We start from the raw sequence: 20,374 nt of genomic DNA, 5'->3' as shown, positions 1-20,374 counted from the left end.
CATTGGGCATATAATTCTAGATTGATAATCCTTTTCATACTTTAAATAAGTTGTTCCACTCTCTTTGTATTTGCGTTGCTTAGGATGAAAAGCTGCCATACTTATCTTGGTTCCTTCATATATACAATTTTTTAATTGTTTTTAAGATTGTCTTATTTTTAGTAGTTTTGTGCAACTTGATTATAAAGTGCCACAGTGTAGTTTCCTCATATTTCTTGTGCTTGAGATTTATTAAGATTTATGGATCTCTGATTTATAGTTTTTACCAAATTTAGAATTTTTAGAATTTTGTAGAAGTATTCAATTAACATTATTGTCCCACTCTCCTCTCCTTTCTGGATTCCAATTATGCATATATTAGGCTTCCAATTATGCATATATTAGGCCTCAAATTACTGATGCTCTTTTAATTTTTAATGTTTTTTGTTACTGTTTTTGATAATTTCTATTGTCTTGTGTTCAAGATCATTACTCTTTTCTTCTATAATATCTAATTTGCCATTAATGTGTTTATTTCTGTCTATGAGACAGTAATTTTCATTTGCAGAAGTTCTATTTCAGTCTTTTAATATTTTCCATGTCTTTACCTAACTTTTGTAACCTATGAAATACAGTTTTGTGACTAAATTCCTTGTCTGCTAATTCTAACATCTGTGTCAGATCAGGGTCATTTTTGATTTATTCTCTTTCCTCATCATGGACCATGTTTTCCTGCTTCTTTGCGTGGCCAGTAATCTTTTGTTGGACACCAGGCATTATGAACTTTACCTTGTTACGTGCTTGGCATATTTGTATTCTAATTAATATTCTTGAACTTTGGGGATGCAGTTAACTTCTTGAAAACAGTTTGATTTTTTTTTCCTTTTTGGCTGATAGGAACAGACATGTATTCCTGGCCTTTGTAAGCTCCATGCCCACAAAGATAATAATAGATTATTTCTAATCTATGTACATGGTTCTTTTCCCAATCTTAGGTAGTTTCATTTCGTTCATGAGCCAAGTCAGCCCTCCACTGAATACTAAAGAGGAAGCTTCTGTAGATCTTCAGAGTTCTATCTGTGTGCAACTCTCTCCTCTCTGTTACTCTGTCTTAGGAAGTCTAAAAACTTGGTCTCCTGGAATCCGGATTACATCTACTCAGCTAAGAAAGTCTGCCTGACTCCCAGTGGGTTTCTGCTTCTGTGCTATTGACTGGAAACTCATGGCAATGAGTTGGTCAATGGTAGTGCGTGACTCATTTGTTTCCCATTTTTCGACATCACTGTCCTCCATTGTCTAATGTTCAGTGTCTTATAAAACATTACTTCTTATATTTTAGCTATTATTTTTCTTCTTTTGGTTGATTCAGTGGGATACTATATCCAGCCTTTGTAATTCCATCTTGCCCAGACCCAAGACTTTTGGTTTTGGATATTTTTTCCTTGTTCATTCACCTTAAATTAAACAGTTATGCCTCTAGATTACATGAAATACAACTGAAGCATCATTCAGCTCAGTTATCAGGCATTATGTCAAATTATTTCAGAATAAAACCTGACTCACCAAATATTTGTCAGTGAAATTCTATCACCTATGTTTTCCATTTTTCTCAAATTCACTTACCTTTTCTCAGAACTTAAGAGATGTTGTTGTCATTACATTTATCCTTCAAGGATAAGATATAATTATAAAATAATATTTTCTTTTTTGTATGTGTTTCATTTGTAAGGATATTCTACAACTATGAAAATTCAGAAATCAAATAGTTTTACTTAGAAAAAAAAAGTATGCCTAGTATTTGTCAAAAAGTCGAACTGTAGAAGGTTGAAAATCCCAAATCATTAGAAAATCTGAATTTATCCCCAGAAGACTGATTTATTTGTGCATGTCTGTATCTTTCCTTAAACCTGAAAGGGTTGGGGTGGGGAAGGTTTCATGTGCATTAGCCTACTCTACAGCCAATTTAAAAGTCAAAATGTCTATCATATGTTTTAATTTTAGGAATATAAGTCTTAAATGTTCCAACATTTAATGAATATATTGGACTTGTTGATAGCTTCTGTATATTAAAAATCTGTCCTTGTTGACAATCTTTTTTTTTTTTTTTTTTGAGATGGAGTCTCGTTCTGTTGCCCAGGCAGGAGTGCAGTGGCACGATCTCAGCTCACCGCAATCTCTGCCTCCTGGGTTCAAGTGATTCTCCTGCCACAGCCTTCTAAGTAGCTGGGATTACAGGTGCATGCCACCACCCCTGGCTAATTTTTGTATTTTTAGTAGAGACGGATTTCACCATGTTGGCCAGGCTGGTCTTGAACTCATGACCTCAGGATGATTTGCCCGCCTCAGCCTCCCAAAGTGCTGGGATTACAGGTGTGAGCCACCATGCCCAGCTGGCAATCTTAAAATTGGATTTTTTTTTTCAGAAATTTTAGTAAATTAGAAACAGAAAAGACTATACATAAATTGACACCCTAAAATAACGTCTAGGGCCTTGGATATGCCATATTGCTTCTGGAACTAATATTTAGGGGATACTCAACATAAACCTGTAATTTTTCTTCTTGAATGTCACTATTATGGACATTGAAAATGATGAGCAGAGGAGAATGAGAATTAAATTGTTTAGCATGGCCTCTTGAGGACATCTGACTCTGATATTTTGTCATGTCCAAAGGATACATAATACAATATTTTATGCTGTGAATTGAAAAATGATTTATAAGAAATCTCAGGAATGACCTTCTATTTTCTCCTATTACTTTTCTAAAGTCTTCCCCTGTCAGTAATTACACTAATAGCTCTGTCCAGATGCAGTAATTAAATTTCTCTTTTCTCAACAACACAGTGCTCATTTCCTATATTCTAAGCATACAGTTTGAGTTTTTCTTTTTATCCAATGATCAGTTGAAATGACAGAAGAAATGAAGTACGAAATATACTAGCCTGGGTTTTAAATTAGGGATCGATTCCATTGACAGAACTACAATTCTAAAATTCTTATGCTTGAAGTGCAGAGTGGGCTTACTGATCAGTCATCATTCACCACATAGACAAGGGAAGCCCAACTGAACCGAAAAGTATCTGTCATTTTCTCTGATGAAATCTGTCTCAACTACTAATATAATGGGACTCCCTCTGAAAGCCTGGGAACAAATAGACACATTTTCCAAACAAGTCGGTAGTTCTAATCTAATAACTTCTAGATTTCCACATCTAGTTAGGATGTAGACAATATGAAATATCTTCACTCCCATTGAAACAGCAAGAAATTATTGCTTAAATATCTGTATATGCAGAAAGACAGATTGATAAATAGATATAGATGTACATGTAGATATTCATATACATATTTTCTTTAAAGCGATCTGGGCATAAAGAAAGCTAAAACTGAAAGGCATCGAACTCAGAGGATGAGCTCTTTGGCAATGATGATGGAAAAGATAGAGGAAATTTTCACACTGAAGATCCACTGGTGAAGCTGGGGATGTGGGAGAAGGTGGGGGCAAGCAGTGAACTAGGCTTCTGGAGAAGAAAATCTTGGTTTTACTTTAGAGGAAATAGTCAAACTTGTGACAAACCTGTGGGCTAATGTGTCAGGTTTTAATCTGAAGGAAGCTGAAACTCAAAGATAATGCTCTCTGCAAAATAATTAGTTTTTAAAAAATTGCTCAATAATCAGAGGCTAGGGACAAGGTTGGAAAGCAGAAAGAGCTCTCTGTCTTCACAGTATCACAATTTTGATACCTGGAGATGTCAAAGTCTCTTGTTTGATCTTCTCGCTGTCATTAAGTCTCTCAGTCCTTGACTCCTTAATTACATAGGCTGTTGTCTTGCAGTCTCATAGTAACAAGATCTCACAGTCTCGCAGTCTTCCGGTCTTGAAATCCTACACCTTGTAATATGGAAATCTCAGCCTGTTAAACAGATGGTCTCAGAATCTCAGGATCTCACAAGTTCAAGGTCTAACAGGCTCAAGGTCATGCAGTTTTGAGATCTAGCAATATCATAGTGTTGGTTCTAGGGCTCTCCTGAAGGAAGAGCCTAAATTCAATGCTGTGGAAGCCATTGTGACCAAATCCTGATACAATCCAACTTATGATACAGTCAAAACCATCAGCCCTTTGGCAGCATAGAAAATGGAAACTGGGCTGACAAATACAATGTCTTAGACAGCTACTACCAATTTGACAGAATAGCAGGAAAATCAGTAAATTTAAATATAGGCTAATAGAAGTCAAAACTGTAGTATAGAAAGAAAAAAAAGGAAAAATAATGAAATTAGGACAGGCAAAGTTTCTTAAATGGGACACAGAAAGCAGTAATCATAAAAGAAAAAAAACAGAAAAATAGGTTAGACCTCATCAAAATTAAAAAGTGTTCTCAAACTACACTGTTAAGAAAATTAGAAGTTAAGCCACAAAATGAAAGAAAATATTTGCAAAACATTTATCTGACAACTGACTCATATCCAAATATACATAACAATTATATGAGAAAAGCAATCCAACAAAAATGGGCAAAACATTCAAGAAGAAACTTCACAAAAAGTAGATACGTGAATGGCCAGTAAGCCAATCATAAGTAAAAAACAAAAAAACAAAAAACGAACAAACAAAAAAAATGAGAGTACCAAGTCCTGAAAAATACATAGAGCAAAGTAAACTTTCATACTTTGCTGATAGGAGTTAAATAGCCCAGCCTCTGTGGAAAACCATGTTTTGTCATAAAGTTAAACATGTATCTACCCCATGACTCAGCATTTCCATTCGTAGGTATTTACCCAAGAAAAGTAAAAATATGGGCCCGCAAAAAGATTTATCAATGTGCATTTCAATTTTATTCACTTTCCAAACAGGAAATGACCCCAATGCTCATATGAGTGAAACTGTGGAATAATCGTACAATGGAATGCTCCCCTGCAATAAAAATGAACAGACAACTAATACACAACAGGAATGAATCTGAAAATATTGGGGGAATAAGTCAGACACAAATAGGATCGTATAATCCTGTTCCAATTATTTGAAATTCTACCATTCAAAATGATGGAGAAATAAAATTAGTGGGTGTTTTTGTATTTGTTTTTGTTTTTGTTTTGACAGAATCTTGCTCTGTTGCCTGGCTGGAGTGCAGTGGTGCGATCTCGGCTCAATGCAATCTCCACCTCCCAGGTTCAAGTGATTCTCCTGCCTCAGCCTACTTAGTAGCTGGGATTACAGGCACCTGCCATCATACCCAGCTAATTTTTGTATTTTTAGTAGAGATGGGGTTTCACCATGTTGGCCAGGATGGTCTCCATCTCTTGACCTCGTGATCTGCCTGCCTCGGCCTTCCAAAGTGCTGGGATTATAGGTATAAGCCACCGCGCCCGGCCAAAATTAGTGGTTTTGAGGTTGAGGAATTGAATGAAAAAGAACTGGTGGTGTAAATATTTTGTATCTTGATTCAGGTGGGAGTTATAAGTTATATACATTTGTCAAAGCTCATTGGACTGTTCACTCACTTAAAATATGTACGTCATATCATACATAAGGTACATTCAATAAAGCTGATTTAAAATAAACAAAAGAGGACCAGTTTAAGTAATCAGAATGGATGTGAAAAACTTTATAAATATGCTTATAATTTCTACTCTATAAAATATTAATTATAACCGCCGTTTGTTGTATATTCACTAATAGTCAAAGATTGTATATAATTGTCTTATACATGCTATTTCATTCAAAACATCACAATAAAACTATAAGTTTACATTAACTTTAACTATCTGGATGCAACATTTTTTAGTCAGTCTAATGAAAAATATGACATGTATAAAATTTTCATCCACAAAATGTTCTACCATTTAGCTAATAGTGTTTTATCTTTGCCTCATGGAATATGTCCTTCACATTTGCTGCTATGTGATTCTTATGTTAACTAGCTTATGTCTTGAAACATTTATTTCATCAGGTTGGTTGCTTTCAGCAGAAACACTCTTACCATATTCTCCATTTTGTTGGCTATCATATGACCTTGGCCTCCAGAGCTGACTGGATCAGCACTGCTGCTTGACTGTGCAGCCAGTGTCTCCTCTGTCAATAAAGCTAAATCAAAGGATACCACCTGTGAGAGAAACAGCTATGAATACAAGACTGAATGTTTTGTTTTGTCTTCTCCTACAGTTTATGGCAAAGTGACTAAGGATAGTGTTGAATAATTTTGTTTCCTCTGTTTCCATTCTGTAATCCACTCTTCTGGAAGCAGAGAGGAGTTGTATTGTCTTTCCAGTGTTGCAATGTTCCAAAAGGATTCTCTTTGTCCTCAAACCAATATACCTTTAAACACTGAATTTTAAATCACACATTAGCCTAGAAGAGTTACCATATGGTACTATCACTTTTCTTGAATGCCATATTTGAAGGTGACTTTTCATCATCAATATCCCACACGAAATGGTAGCATTTGCCTTTCTTTTCTTCCTGTTTATTAATCACATAATAAACAAAATTAGAGCTACCAAATTTCTATGAGCAATGAAGCAATAGCTTGACAAATAAAAAAACAAAATAAAACAAATAAATAACAAAACAAAAATCTGCTTTCAGCACACTGATAAAATCTTAAGCTCTCAGCCCCCCACCATTTACTGTATTGATGTAATTCATATACATGTGGCTTTATAATGAAAAGTGTGTTAAAAATGATTGTGATCAGTAAAACAAAAACATCTGAAGTCAACCTTAAAAAAAAAAAGTGCTTAATGTAATCCCAGCTACTCGGGAGGCTGAGGCAGGAGAATGGCGTGAACCCGGGAGGCAGAGCTTGCAGTGAGCCGAGACTGTGCCACCGCACTCCAGCCTGGGCAACAAAGCAAGACTCCGTCTCAAAAAAATATATATATATATATGTTTTCTAATATAGAAAATAAAGAATATAACTAGGCTACGTTTTGAAAAATGTAAAATAATATCTATAATTAGACTACGTATCATTGTTAAGGAAAATAGGATAATAGCAGAGCCATATTTGAACTACAGTACAAGAAGGGAACTATGTTGTAAATTTACACATGCAATAAGATAGAAAATCTCTCACTTAGATAAGGAGAGCAAAACATTTAGTCCAAATAAACTTTATCAAAGAAATTTGAAAACAAATTGTCAAGTTTCACGTTTGAATTAAGAAGTTGCAAATATTATACTCCGTAATGGCATTTTAATATTTAGAGTTATAGAATTTACTATAATCATTTTAAAAGAAACTATTATAGCTCTCTTTCTCTTCGGCGCGCCACTGAAGATCCTGGTGTCGCCATGGGCTGCCGCCCCGCCCATTGTTACCTGTATTGTAAGAACCAACCGTACCCAAAGTCTCACTTCTGCCAAGGTGTCACTGATGCCAAGATTCGCATCTTTGACCTGGGGCAGAAGGCGGCAAAAGTGGATGAGTTTCTGCTCTGCGGCCACATGGTGTCAGATGAATATGAGCAGCTGTCCTCTGAAGCCCTGGAGGCTGCCTGAATTTGTGCCAATAAGTACATGGTAAAAAGTTGTGGCAAAGACAGTTTCCATATCCGGGTGCGACTCCACCCCTTCCACGTGATCCACATCAACAAGATGTTGTCCTGTGCTGGGGCTGACAGGCTGCAAACAGACCTGCCAGGTGCCTTTGGAAAGCCCCAGGGCACTGTGGCCAGGGTTCACATTGGCTAAGTTATCACGTCCATCCGCACCAAGCTGCAGAACAAGGAACACGTGATTGAGACCCTGCGCAGGACCAACTGAAAGTCTCCTGGCCGCCAGAAGATCCACATCTCAAAGAAGTGGGGCTTCACCAAGTTCATTGCTGATGAATTTGAAGACATGGTGGCTGAAAAATGGCTCATCCCAGATGTCTGTGAGGTCAAGTACATCCCCAGTCATGGACCTCTGGACAAGTGGCGGGCCCTGCACTCATGAGGGCTTCCACTGTGCTGCCCCCCTCTTAATACTCACCAATAAATTCTACTTCCTGTCAAAAAAAAAAAAAAGAAACTCTTATAAAGCTGTCTACATGCCTGTCTGTTCTTCTCTTTGCAAAGTGTAATTTGTTGATATAATTTTTATTCCTATAATATCTTCCACATAGCATCAAAAATTCAATGCTATGTCAAAAAGAATATCTCTAATTATATGTTCATTTCCAAAATAAGAATAGACCTACTTAAAATGTACAATGTTTTGTCGTTGCATGAAAACAATGTAGGATGCATAATGGTTCAGAGAGATGTGATATCCTTTTTTATATTAGGAATTAAGAATGGGGTCTGTAATTCACATATATGTCTATACTTGTTAATAACCTAAAGAAGCCCAAACTATTTCTTATTATATTTCCTTAAGAAGGAGGCAAATAATTCTCAGATTTAGTGTCCCATTTTTACCTAATGTTCTCAAGGTAAGATATCTGCAATAATTTCTTCTTACATTTCATCACAGATTTCTTGGGATCCAAATATCAAAATGCATGGTAATATATATGTGAGATATTCATAGCAGACACTGGAGGTGTCTACCCAATATCCATTTAATTTCTCTTTCTTACTAATGTAACTCTGATTATGTTCAGGCCACTAATGTACCTAAAGAAAATAATTTAATCTCTCAACCTTGGCTGCAGTCAAGGGCGATCATGTGTTACATTTACGGATAATAAAATATTGGAGATGGCTTTTTGTTCATGAATAAAAAAGCCAGTCATCTTGCCAGTAATATGGATATAATAGGCAGGCATTTTGTGACCATGAGGAGAAAAGATCCACTTCAGGAACGGCAGATTAGAAAGATGGAATGCAATTGAATTTTTGAGGGCACACGTGAGCAGATGCACCAAGCCTGGACTATGTATTTCCTAACTTCATGTGAAGCATAAAATCTAAGCCACATTTGGTTAAGCTACTATGTGCTTTTGTTCCAAGGCCTTCCAGTAACTCCAGCTCCCAAGAGATTAGGGCTTAGCACCTGAGCATTTTGGTATCCTGAAATAGCTACTTAGTCTTGAGAACTCATTTTCTTTCCCTAACATTGTAGTCTCCTCCAGGACTAGAGGATTGCTTAAGTATTAACCTATTTGAATAAGGACCTGATATTAGGACTGATATGGCCTAATTCTTGTCAGTGTTCTCCTAGAGGAATGGATCATTTCAGCCAATGAAGCTATGAAGGATGACATTTCACAGCCAAAGACTGGAGTTGTGTAGTGAATGAACAGATTGTCACACTTTATAATGCGGTCATTAACTTACCTAGCTCTAAGTACCCCTAGTCTCCTAGACGTGAACTTCTTGTTGACTTACTTACAGCTCTGGAGTAACCTTATCTGTCCTCATACATTTCAAAAATTGATAATTGCTAGACCAGAGCTAAGCTTGCTCTGACATTGAATACTATGTTTTGAGCTGTATAAGCATCTTATTTTGGATCAAATTTTGCAACCAGATTTTCTTTGCTTTAGTGTTAGGCAGTCTGAGTTGCTAAGATCACATCCAATAAGCTGAGCCATCTCGTATTATGACTTATCTGTGAAGCAGATATTACCTGTGAATTTATCATGCAATTTGAAATTCAGAATTTCTTATGAAAATAAAAATTTGAACTAGAAATAGTTTCAAATTGGAAAGCTCTTTGGAACTAGTATTATCATTTATGTCTTGACCTGAAAATAACAGAAAATAACAGCTTTTTTATTGAGTTTGGATGTTAAAAACCTTGAAACGTTCAAGAATTAATGAGACATTGAAGTTCAGGAGCAGAGGTTTATTCCTGGCTGAATCATTTGTGTCTAAAACATTTTTATTTCAGGCCAGAAAGAGTCCCCAAAGACTCAGAAGATTTGTACTGGTCTATAGAGTTCAGTACACTCTACGCTTACTACTGTCAAATGGGAAAGACAAGGCTAGAAGATTTAAAATTTTAACTAACAACATTCCCATTGCTAAGATTTCAACACAGGTGAATTGCCGCTTTGTAAATTTTGATGAGAACAACATGAAATATGAATGTTTTGTGTGTGTGTTTGTGTATACATATAACATATACATGTGTTTAATATATATACATCTGACAATTACTGGGTAATTATTTATATTCACATTTTAAAATTCTATACTGTAATTTTAGTGCGAGTAAAGATAATAGAAGACCATTTTGAAGAAGTATATGGAACATCTGTTACAATATTCAACAGAGTTATGTTTGTTCCACAGAATAAACTATCAGAAGCACCAAGAAAGGAATAACTGCAAACTATTACCACAATAAGAAATGTAAATTTTATAGACTTCACCTAATTTAGTCCAAATAATAAAGTGTAAGTTAGATGCACCAATGCTGCTTTATTCACATTTGTTCAATTTCATAATGTTACTTATTGATTTATTTCTTCTATAAGAAAGTAGCTGATGATTCTGTATTGAACCTCAGTCAAGGCATGCAATAATAGCTAGAATGAGTTTATGAAAGTAACACCTAAAATACTGTATATCTATTTTCATTACCTAAAAAGAGTTGGTTGTGCATTTTTATATTATTTACAAGCAGGCTGAGGAGATGAATCCTCCCAGTTAATCAGTCCTTTAAATAACATTATTTGAACTGTATCAGGAAAAGTAAGAAATTACAAGAGAAAAATACAGCAGGCTGGGCACGGTGGCTCACGCCTGTAATCCCAGCACTTTGGGAGGCCGAGGCGTGCGGATCACGAGGTCAGGAGATCGAGACCATCCTGGCTAACACAGTGAAACCCTGTCTCTACTAAAAATACAAAAAAATTAGCCGGGCAAGGTGGTGGGCGCCTGTAGTCCCAGCTACTCGGGAGGCTGAGGCAGGAGAATGGCGTGAACCCCAGGGGGCGGAGCCTGCAGTGAGCCAAGATCGTGCCACTGCACTCCAGCCTGAGCAACAGCGAGACTCCCTCTCAAAAAAAAAAAAAAAGAAAAAAGAAAAAGAAAAATACAGCATAATTCTCTATGGCTTATTCTATTCCAATAGCATTTGCAATATAATTTTGAAATACAAGTGACACACATACAAAAACGAAGCCACCAAGTTGTAACAATAAATAAGAGAAATAATTGCTTACTGCAATGGTATAGAAAAAGTATATATCACTTGATATTATAAAATAAGATTTAGGCAGAAAGGTTTAGTTTAGGGAAATTGGCATTATTATAATATCCTAGAATGTTTTTAACGTGTATGTTTGTGTCATTGTCAATGTCAAAGCAAATGTCTCCAAGTCATTGTGCAACAAGCTATTGCTAAAACATGACTATCTCACTACTGCATGAGTTTCCCAACCTTATATGAGGTCTCTATTGTGTTCTCCCCTCCAATATAATAACTTTAAATTCCTTAATTTCAGTATATTCCATAATTCGTCTAGCTGTAGAATTGTATATGTACATAATATATGCAAAATAGTCATGTACATACACACACAAAACTTGAACCATCATCATGAAAATATTAGGGAAAAGCAGGAGATTCTTTAAAATACATTTTAAAAGCAAGAAAAACGAGGTAAAAGCAACACAAGTAGGGAAAACATGTCCATTCAGTTTCAGCAGAGAGGCAGAAACCAGATAACATATTTCATTGAATCTAAAAACCATTCATTTTAAGATGAACAGTTTTTCTTGTACCACCAGGAAAGAAAAAAATGCTTCCAATTATACTATGACACATTATTGATGAGAAGATGCATCTTGATTTCTGCAGTACTAACATGTGAAAAAAAGTTTTTTACATCGATGAAACATGTACTTAATGTTTTTCATCTTTCTTTTATTTTGAGAGGCTATCTTCTTTTTAAAGTACCCATTCTTAATATTAATATTTCAGATTAACATTAAAGTTAAGTTTTACTTCCAAGTAACTGAAATGGTAAATGAGAATGCTAATAGGCTGCAAACATTTCCTTTTTCCATGAGTTACATCTGAAGTCTAAAGTGTGTTTAGTGCCCCATTCATAAAGAAAAGATTTGCCCTACAAAAGAACAAATCATAGATTTGATACAAGTGAGTTTTATTATTAAGTGCCTGGAGACTTATGGGCTCAACAATCTGAATTAATAATGCAGAACTGAGAATGTGTTTGTCTATTTTTATTTCTTCTAGACTAATGTTTGAAGTGCAAGTCTCTATTATTAGACTAATTTTCTCTCCATTATAGAACCCTTTAACAAACTCATTACTTTTCAAAACAAATGCATCTACCTTACTCAAATTAATGGGACACTTAGTTGAACATTCTTTTCAAATTCTTATGGCCTTTTTTTTTTTACTATAACATAATTAAACAGTGCAATCTAGTATCTGTCTATGATATAAACACGTATTTTAGGTACAACTATTATTATTCCTTTCCTAAACAATGCTAAATATTAATTTAAGACTTTAAGAGAAAAAAAAGTCAAAGCTAGTATAAGGTTTTCTGTAGGTCTCATTAATAGCATGACAGCCTTGTATGTATTGACAGATTTGAGTTATAATCCTAATTTTTAAATTATAGTATGGATCTCATGTTATTAATGCTTCTTTAAACTACAGTATGGATACAAGATTGTTAATGCTTCTTTCTCAGATTATTAATGCTTCTTTTAAAGTAGATTAAAAAAGTGAAAATCTAATTCTAATTAGTGTAAAACTGGAAGAAGTTCTTCTGCGTGTTACTCCTTTAAAACTTCTATTTTAAAAATATCAGATAGTTATCCCATAAATTGGATCTATGCCTGCTGGCTATATATAGCAAAGCACTAAGACTTGTTCCCTTGTCTAAGCTGATGAGATAGTGTTATAACGATGCTAATAGCTTGATTAAGACAGCTGCTATGTGAGGAACACAGTGTAAAGGGCATGTAAGTAGCAACTGTTCTCAGACCTTAGCATCTTGTATGTTGGATGTTACATGGCAAGAGAATAACATATGTGAGCTGTATTATAGTGGCTGCCATGGAAACCATTTACCTGAGTTAAGATGCCGTGTTATACTCAGAGCTTTTATAATAGAGTAATTAAAAAACCTTCATTTAAAATTATTTTTGTAATTTATTTTCAAAATCAGCAATCAATAATACTATTTTCTGTATTAATCAACATCACATTTAATCTCGGTGCTTCAATTTCCTCTACCAAAGGTACAATAATAACATATAAGCCATGCCCATTTCTTAGGGTCATTATGTCAAATAAGATAGTGTACTGGAAAGTACTTTACACTCCTGCCATTAGTTAATATGTAGGAAACAACACAATTAAATTCCATAAAATAAGGAGTTGCATTTTTTCAAGGTTAGTGAACTGACCGGGTGAGCCCAGCTAGCCCCCAAGGAATTCCATCCAAAGCTGTCCATTTCTTATTTATCGTTTAGTGCCACCTGTTGGCAGTTTTGTTTTCTGGCTCAAATATTAGTGGAAGCAATCCTGGGTTCTACTGCTGCTTGGAAAGTCTAAGAGTGCAGAAGGGAGTCCAGAAATCTCCTGGTTGTTGGTATTTCCTCCATTCATATTGAGGATATTAGGAACAGATAATAGTGGGAATAGGAGAATCAACTGTACCCCTTCATCTTCTTCTGATAGCTTTCTACTCCATCTTTCTTTTCCCCTTTTCCCCACCCCCACTCTGCAAGATAAGAGGTTTAGTCTGTCACAGTTGGAGGGTGTAAGAGAGTGGGTGGAAGACAGGAGTACTGGGTTGAACAATTGGATTATATCAAAATCAGAATGATTAGATGGCTTGTTTCTCTTTGCATGCTTTTTATTGTTTATTTTTCTTATTTTCATTGATTTTTAAAAAGCACATTTTATCATGTACACTTAATGTATACAACATGATGTTATGGGATACATATAGACAGTAAAAATGTTACCATAGTGAAGCAAATGAACATTATCTATCTATCTATCTATCTATCTATCATCTATCATCTAACATAGACTTTCTTTTCGTTTAAATCTACTCATTTAGCATGAATCTCCAATACAATTTCATTACCTGTAGTTCTCATGTTGTACCTTAGGATCTCTAGACTTGTTCATCATACATACATGCTTATTTGTATCCTCTGAGCTACATCTCTTCGTTTCTTCCCACCCCCATTTCTAGTAAGCACTATTTTTTCTGTCTCTGTATATCTGAATTTTTTGTGTGTTCGATAAGTGAGATTGTGCAATTTTTTTTCTGTGTCTTACTGATTTCACTTAACTGGATTATCCATGTTTTGGCAAATGGAAAGATGCCATTCTTTTTTCGGATAAATAATATTCCATTCTATACAGATGCTCCTTGACAGCGGGTTAAGGCCCAATAAACCAATCATAAACTAAAAATATCCTAAGTGGAAAAATGGATTTAATATGTCCAACCTACCAAACATCATAGCTTAGCATAGCCTACCTTAAACATTCTCAGAACATTTACATTAGCCTACAGTTGGACAGAATCATCTAACAGAAAGCCTATTTTATAGCAAAGTGTTGAGTACCTCGTGTAATTCATTGAATTCTGAAAGTGAAAAACAGAATGATTGTATAAGCACTTAAAGTATGTTTTATACTGAATGTATATCCCTTTCACACCATCATAGATTTGAAAAATTTTAAGTACAACCCTCATAAGTTAGAGATTATCTGTATGTCTACCACAGATTCTTTATCTATTTTTTCACCCATGGACACTTGGGTTGTTCCCATATCCTGGCTACTGTGAAGAATAACTCAGTGAACATGAGGGTGCAGATCTCTTTATGAGATTTCCTTGAGTATGTGTATGCCTTATAAACTACAAAGTAACATGAATGAAATATTATAATCTCTACTAAAATCATCTACACATTTTTGTGATAAATTTTACCTAAAGCAGGCTGCCATAAAAAACTGTCTGCATGTTAACTTTTATACTTTTTATTAGCAAAATTTGAGAGCCAGCATATTCACATTTAAAAATGTAATAAATTCAAATTGGAGAAAGCTGAAGAGTTGACATAATTGCTAATCGGTGGAAAAGTCACCGAAATTGGCTTGAGAATTTTTCTCATGATGGTTTCTTTTGTGTCCATCATTGCTCCCCACTATTATGACACAAAGAATATGCATAGCAGTGTAGAGAAGAAGCATCAACTAAAATAAACTTTTGAGAAATCCTGAAAGGGAATTTTTAAAAAGCCAAACAAAGTCTGGGAGAGTAGTATAATTCAGTGGCTGAGGACATAGACTCTGGAGCCAAATTGCCTGGTTCCAATATCCTAGCTTTGTCAATTACTAGTTATAAGACCTTGATCACATCACTTAAATTCTCTGTGCCTCGGTTTCCTCTTCTGTAAAACGGATACAAGATACCTACTTCATAGAGGTGTTACAATAAAAAATAAACTTTCAACGTATAAAAAGAACTAAATTAATATAAATTTACATCATATAAAATTTCACAGCAGTGTAGTTTATCTTTAAGTGCATTTTAAAGTGGACATTCTATGCTTATTATTTTTCCCTACACATGCTCTGAATTTTGTACTGGAGAAGTTGGCATAGAGAGGTAAACTATACTTAATGACACCTTCTTCTAAATATCTCTTAAAATTTAGAATTTCCTCTGGTCAGTGATAAATGGTGGACAAAAATCTAGGTTCAGTAATTCCTTGCATATTAAAAACTCTAAAGCTAGAAGATCAACTTATCTATTAAAATCTGCTGAATTTACTGAGTTAGTGGAGGCTAACTTTGTAATAATTGGATCTACAAACATAAGTCTCTTAATCACAATCTTGCAGACAGAACAATCCTGTGTGAATGAGCTGGTGGGTATGATAGTCCATCTTCATGCAATTATATGAGGTCCCAAAATGATGATGCCTTTGTGCTTCTTTCCATTCAACCCAGCCAGAAAGTAAAGAGCACATGGAGGAGGCTTACATGGGTAGTTTCTATGGACCCATCACTTCCATTCACATGCTGTTGGCGAAAACTCCATTTTTTGGCTTCACCTAACTGCAAAGGATACTGGGAAGTTTATTTTCTGCTGAGCAGCCTCTTACTAGCAACAACTGTGCCCAGCAGAATGGGAAGCGTATTCTGTGCTGAGCTTAACATCTTTGACACACCTAAGTGTCAAAGATTTTACATATTTTGAGGGTCTTGTACGGTGTTTTAAAGACTTACAAATTGAATATTAACATTTAATAGTTTGTAGATTTTACAAAAATCTTTCATAATCCTACCTTCTCTTGAAAAATCAGAAGATTTGGACAAAATGGATTTATAGTTCCCCTGGGCAGCAATTGGTTGCAGCTGCCTGCATTCTCCCCAGTTTGCTAGAGGGAGCATTTTGCCAGCATCACTCTTTAATTTGCCTTCCTGAATTTGGAGGCATTAAATTTGTGACCCTTGGCAGATCATGAGATGAAAAACTTGATTTAAGAAATCTAGGGGCTGGGTGCGGTGGCTCATGCCTGTAATCCCGGCACTTTGGGAAGCCGAGGTGGGTGGATCACGAGGTCAGGAGTTCAAGACCAGTCAGGCCAAGATGGTGAAACCCCGTCTCTACTAAAAATACAAAAATTAGCTGGGTCTGGTGGTGCATGCCTGTAATCCCAGCCACTCAGGAGGCTGAGGGCAGAAGAATCCCTTGAACCTGGGAGGCGAAGGTTTCAGTGAGCCGAGATCGCGCCACTGCACTCCAGCCTGGGTGACAGAGCAAGACTCCTTCTCAAAAAAAAAAAAAAAAAAAAAAAAAGAAGAAAACTAGGAAATTCTAAATTTTAAAGGATCTTCAGAAGAAGAAGAGTCACTTACTGTAGTTCGCCTTTCTGTGCCAACTTCTCCAAATAGAAAATTCAGAGCATGTGTAGAAAAAAGAAAACTACGTATATAATGTATACTTTAAAATATATTTAAAGAACAATACATTTAAATATAGAAGGAAAGGAGCAGAGGAAGTGAAAGAGGAGAAAAATAGGGAAAGACAAAGACAGGGTCAGGGATAAGCAGAAATTTTAAAAAATAGAACAAGTAAGAGAGAAACTTTTTCAAAGTAAATAAAGATATTGATGGAGAGCAACAAAAAAATTTTGATGAATCTAATATGGAGAGGTTTTCATAATATTTCATATATTTAAGAATGTTTACTAAGAGGTAACAATATAATGATGATGATATTAACAATACGTAATGACAACTAAGATTTATGGTGTATTCACTCTTTGCTGGCATGATGCTAAGGACTTTATATAGATGGTTTCATTTGGTCATTTGAGAATTATGGCTTAAGTCAACAAAAAAAGTGATGATTAGTCACCTACATGACATCAGACAGGCTTTGAAATGCAGAGACGTCCAGAGAGATACCAAAGGTCCCCTCCCTGGGAGGGAAGCGTCAACAATTTTAATGAATTATTGATTGGACACTCCAGTGGGCAAGAGAAGGGAAAAAACCAGCAAAGCGATAACGATTCTAAAATATGCTTCATAATTTATTGCATAATAACATTTTTTAATAGATTGACCTTGAAAATTGTTTTGTGAGTTGAATATCATCATTTATTTTTTTCTGTGATGTCTTCTAGCTTCCAGTAGTGATGGTAGAGAGTTTAGAATATTCCAATGTCAAAATTTAGCCAAGATGTCATCATTGTTGGGTGTTGTTTTCAAAGACAATATTGTTTAAATCAGAAATTCAGAAACATGATGTCTCTACCTAGTCATTGTTTCCTCTAACAAATGGTTTTTCCTCCTATTGGACAAATTTTACTTAAATTATTGACTATTGTCTAGAGATGTGGAGACATATGTATGATTAATGGGCAGGTGTGATTTTACATTTAATATTGAGAAACAAAAGAGGAACTTTAGATAGAAATTTAAAAATCAGTTTTATTATTCTGCAGAGAAGTCAGCTCCTTTCTTTTCCTAAATGATATTGGAAATATAAAATTTCTCTAGTAACTTCAAAAAAGTGATTAATCTGGCATTGTTTTTGTTTTCTTGCTGGATAATAGAAAAGATACTAAGCTGGTAGAAACTTTCTTTAGTTATTAGTTTCTTTATAAACAAAATAGTAAGAAGAATATTGAGATGATGTTTCCAGCAGCAATAATTTCATGTTATAAAAATCTTAAAAAGCATTTTCAACTAGAGAATCTTGAGAAATTATGTATTAGATAACCAAGTAGATTCATAATGCTTTTTACCTAGTTTGAGTGGCAGACAGTTTTAAGGTTAAACAAAGACTCTTCCCTTGTTGCCTCTAAGAATCATCAAATTATTTCATTATTCACCTCAAAATCTTCCACATATCCTTTCTTCTTTTCCAAGAATTTTAAACGAATGTATACATAATGAATTGAATTGTCATCTCTAGAAAATAGTGATGCATTAGATTTTTAAAGTATCTTTTTACAGTTGAAATTGTGATATCTTTATTTATACTGACAACTTTTTAAAAAATAAAATTGTAATGAGGCATCATACAAAAATAACTCTAAGCTGCCTTTTTTTAAACAATAAAAGCTTTTTAAAAAAAGTATGTTAAAATAGTTGCCACTTTTATAATAGTTTCACAACAGATAATTCTAAAGTATATTCTCATTATTTTTAACACATGTAAATGATACTTTAAAAATGTAGAACTTCATTTTATGAAAATCCATTTAGAATTCCATTAGTTCTTTGTTGTGAAATAAGATATTTGTTTATTCTCCCATTTTTTCCTTATTCAATCTGTGAGCCACTGTATTTTGATCAGTTCACCAAACCATGACACGCATTCATCATATATTCCTCCCACATGCTTTGAAGCTGTTGGACACTTATACCACTGTCTTGCAAAGTTGGGCTCATTGGCAGGCCACGGTAAAGTGAAGAACACCTCACTTGGAGCTGCTGCTCCTGAAGGCCCAGCAGTGGACCTTAGAGACTGACCATTGTTTTATTGATTGATTTAGTTTTTTTATTTTTTTGAGAGTGTCTTGCTCTGTTGCCACTGGCCATTGTTTTAGCTGGGGATTACTGCTGTAGTTGAGCACCAAATACGGCAAAGAAAGGAGAATGGGCCGCTACATCAATCAAAAAGCTGTCAACCCAACCCTTCCTCATGAACATATTACCAAGGGAGGCACAGAGTTAAGAAGCATCCTGACTGTGGCTGCTCACAGCCCCTCTTAATCCCCTCTCATCATAGCACCTGAATGATAGAAACAACATAAACACCAACATCCAGGCTCCAACCAACTTCTAACTAGGGAATTTAAGTGTATACCAGAGAAGTAAGGCAACTAATCTGTGTCAATTTTCAGAACTTAAGAAACAGTCACATTTAAAAATGGATAAAGGAAAAACAAGAAGGTCTCTATGCAGTAAGCATGGAGCATAAAGGAAAGCATGATATGCTACGTTTGCTTGATAAAAAGCATATGTTCAAAGAAGACTTTTCTCCCAGATAACAGAAGAAAGATTGGATGACTTCACCTTCTTAAAGGAAATTAAATAAAATATTAGCTCTATGAAGTTGGAGATGATAAGAAGATGAGAAAGAGATAGGCTGCAACAAAAGGGAAGTTAGCATGAAATAAATTAAGGGAGGAAATGACACTGATGATCTTAAAACTGCACTGGAAGCAAGAAAGAGAAGTAACAATGTAAAAGCCTATGAATGGAAAACAGGCTTGAGAATATCATACCATTGAAAGAATGTGATTGAATAGACGATAATCAAAATTGTAGAAAATAATAGAAATCCATCATTGAGATAATAGTCATACTTGAATAGGAAAAGAACACATGCAACAGACAAATATTCAAAGATAAAATAGAATAAACCATTCCTGAATTGAATGAGGACCTGAAACTATAGATCAGGGTTTGTCATATAGAAAAAACTGTATTAAAGACCAACCAACATTCAGAAACATCCTAGTGAATTTATTGAACTCTAAGAATAAGGAAAGAATACTTCAAATATCTAGAAAACAAAGGTCACCTACAAGTAAAAAAATTAGTCTAGCTTTAAATTGTCAGCCAAATAGCTGACAGATGGAAGTGGAGCAATTTGTATAGAAGGTGCATACACTAGAGGTCTTTGCAGTCTTGTCAATGCAAAGACAACAGACGGTCAATTATGTGAAGATTTAGGAATATACAATCCATTTATCTTTCCTGATGAATCTACTTGAATATATAATTAGTGCAATGAAAAGTAAAATGTAAACTTCATGAAAGTTGTGCTGTGTATATATTTGAACACAGATTTATACCTAAATGGTTATGGCTACAGATTATATACATAATTATTCCTATCTATCATCTATCTACCTATTCTTTCTTGCTAAGATGAAAAATCTATACACGAAAGTAATACAATGGAGACCAAAATCCTATAGTACAGT

The 20,374-nt window shown here is 34.9% G+C and overlaps 1 long non-coding RNA gene and 1 pseudogene across 1 annotated transcript in view; both read left to right on the top strand.

Moving 5' to 3' along the window:
- LOC129042020 (uncharacterized) overlaps positions 1-20,374 on the top strand; it is a 288,076-nt gene that overhangs the window by 48,490 nt on the left and 219,212 nt on the right. The window lies entirely within an intron of this gene.
- On the top strand, positions 7,275-7,981 carry LOC129042019 (large ribosomal subunit protein uL16-like; annotated as a pseudogene).

The sequence above is a fragment of the Pongo pygmaeus genome, chromosome 7 (genome assembly GCF_028885625.2).
Source record: "Pongo pygmaeus isolate AG05252 chromosome 7, NHGRI_mPonPyg2-v2.0_pri, whole genome shotgun sequence".
NCBI classification, from domain to species: domain Eukaryota; kingdom Metazoa; phylum Chordata; class Mammalia; order Primates; family Hominidae; genus Pongo; species Pongo pygmaeus.
Note: the sequence above shows the minus strand (reverse complement) of the source record. Positions and strands in the feature narration are given on the sequence as shown.